We start from the raw sequence: 3260 nt of genomic DNA on the forward strand, positions 1-3260 counted from the left end.
GATTATCTTCTCCAGAGCTACTCCTGAAGATAGCAGCAACTTAAAGACTATATTACAAGAGTATTGTGATGCCTCTGGATAACTGATTAACTATGACAAATCTAGCATTTTATTTAGCATAAATGTTAGGTTTAGAGTTAAATTTAAGCAGAAAAGGTTCTAGAGAATGAAGCTTTTTTATTCTATGGATAAATACCTTGGAGTCCCTATCGTGTTGTCTAGGATAAAAAATGGGGATTTTAACTATCTTGTTGATAAGGTGCATGACAAGATTAAGGGATGGAAAACTAAGGTGCTCTCCCAGGCAGGAAGAGCAACCCTAATGCAAGCTATGGCTTAGGCTAATACCCCTCTCTATGCCATGTCCATTTATCTTCTCCATGTCTCCACATGTGACAATATAGACAAAGCTTGCAGAGATTTTTTCTGGAATGGTTCCTATACTTCTAATAGTGTTCACACCATTGGGTGAGAGCACCTGTGCAAACCTAAACAAGTGGGAGGTTTAGGATTTCAAAAAGCTAAAGATATGAACATTGCTATGCTAGCAAAACTACCTTGGAAAGCTACTATTGACTTAGAGTTTATGTGGATAAAAGTTTTAACAAGTATATATGCAGGAAAAAGTGGATTAGGGATGTGCTCAATTTAACTGGGAAAGCATCATACTTCTAGAAAGGAATCCACAAAGTGTTTAATCTTTGGAATATTAGAGATGGTTTAACCACTTCAGTACTCCATGACCCCTGGCTTTGCAAAGATGGTAGGCCTATCACTTTTCAAGAATTGGGAGTTGACCACCTAGAACTTGAATCACTTCATGTGGCTTACCTGTTTATAACCAATGGGAATGGATGGCATATTGATAAACTGAACCATTTTTTCCAATCTCTCATTAGTCAGAAAATCCAAGAGGTGGTGGTGAGACCAAATGGTGCTCACAAAGATAAGATGAAATGGTTTGGGGATGGTAAAGGGGCTTTTACTGTGAAGACTGCCTATAAATATCTAAACCAGATGAATTGGGAAGGGCAGTCTTCCAGTTTTAGCTCAAAAACCATCTCTAGAATCTAGAAATAATCAAGTATCCCAACACACAACCAATTATTTCTTTGGAAATTATACAAAAGATCCTTGCCCATGGGGGATTTACTGCTGGAAAGGAAAATGCATGGAGACTTTGCACGCCCTTTTTGTTTTCGCACCATGGAAACAGATGCACATCTTTTCTTTGGATGTGAGTGGATTAGGAATGTTTGGTTTGCTTCAGCACTTGGGATTAGAATACAACTTGGCAGTGGTGACACTGTCAGAACTTGGTTGGACCAATTTATGCTTTGGTGTTCTAGTAAAGAGCCAAACTGGGATCTTTTGCTATGTGATGCTTCACTATATCTGGGAAGCTAGAAATTAAGCAAAGTTCGAACACAAGCTACCCAATAGGGCAAGGCTGCTAAAGGAATGCTCCACTGTGACAACAAGCTGTTGCATGGCTTTCAGAGAAGCTATCCCTAACCCTACTGCTAATTTCCCTATAACAAATGCTTTAAATGACATATTCCCAATAATTCCTAATGATAATATACTGATTAGGTTTGATGTTGCCTTCCACAGGGACACTGGATGGGCAAGTGTTGGGTGCATGGCTTGGAATGATGTAGGAGAGCTAGTGGGAGCAGCTGTTAGGAGATTCAAAGCTATTGAACCTGAAGAAGTAGAAATAATGGCGAGTGAAGTGGCTATCTTACTGGCCTGCTCTCTGGGTAGATACATTTTTGTGATACAAGGAGATTATGTAAAGGTCATAAAGACTTTCAATGGGGGAGGGTGCAAGTGGCACTTGACTGCATTACATTTTGTTATAACAAAACTTTTAAGTAATTTAGAGTATGCATCTTTTAGTTGGTTGAGTAGGAATGAAAATGAAGATGTTCATCAGTTGGCTAGGTGGGCTATCCACTAGCTACCTATGAAAGACCTTCCAAAGTGTATGTTGGAGATTAACTATGTTCCGTTGTGGTTATAAGTCTAATATAAATAAGGTTATCAGAAAAAAATAATAATAAATAAATAAAAAATGGAGAAAGTTAAAATTTGGAGAGTTCATACTTTAGGAATTTTGGAAGTTTTAAAAAGGACTCTTAAAAGAAAGTGATTTGTGGCCGTAGGATCTCACCAAAACTGCTTTCTCCAAGACTGCCCTTAATATAAACAAGAAATAAGCCAAAAGGCCCAATTTCCAATTTTAATCATAGTCTAGGACAACTGGGTTTTGAAACCATTGATAAGGACATTTTTTAGCTTATAACTACTAGAAAAACCAGATTTCACGTTTTAATTATTAATAAGGACAGAGTTAACTTTTTTATTTTTTACTCTTTCCAATTTTACCCTTCTATATTTGGTATGCACTGACGTCTGTGCATACTTCGCATACCAAGAAGTGGTATGCACTAACACTTGTGCATACAATTTTCTTTGTGATGTTTGGTATGCACTGACGTCTGTGCATACCTCGCATACCAAGAGGTAGTATGCACTGACACTTGTGCATACCATTTTCTTTGTGATGTTTGGTAAGCACTGAAGTTTGTGCATACCTCACATACCAAGAGGTAGTATGCACTGACACTTGTGCATAACATTTTCTTTGTGATGTTTGGTTTGCACTGATGTCTGTGCAGACCTAAGGTGGCATACTAAGGTGGTATGCACCGACACCTGTGCATACCAGGGTACTATTGTCTTTTTCAGACAAAAGTCAACTATTGTCCTTGAGAGTGTTTTTGAAATGCGGGTGAGTTTTTTGGTTCATTATTTCAGAATTTTGTCCTTTTTAGTTTTGTCCCCTAATATAATATAAAAGCATACAAAACCAAATTTGTTTTAATATATACTAGAATTTAACCCGTGGCTATGCCACTCGAGTCATTACGGGTGAATTTAACAAAATAAAATCGTGTCAATTTATTATTTTAACCCAATTTTATTGGGAAAAAATCAAGAGTGTTTCCACTATTATTTTACATTTAAATTAAACTTTTGTGCATCATACATACTCAATTTCACACGACAATATGCCTATAAAAGTGATGCACCCACAAGTGCTTCAAATCCCATGAGTAAATATGCTTTACGCCAACAAAACCTGAATAGTTGTTAAGTCCCTTTATAAGAATTAGAAAACTAAATAAAAATTCAATAGCAAACTCCTATAATCCAAGGTATATATTGCTATCAATAAGAACTTAAAGCTCAAG

The sequence above is a fragment of the Coptis chinensis genome, chromosome 3 (assembly GCF_015680905.1).
Source record: "Coptis chinensis isolate HL-2020 chromosome 3, ASM1568090v1, whole genome shotgun sequence".
NCBI classification, from domain to species: domain Eukaryota; kingdom Viridiplantae; phylum Streptophyta; class Magnoliopsida; order Ranunculales; family Ranunculaceae; genus Coptis; species Coptis chinensis.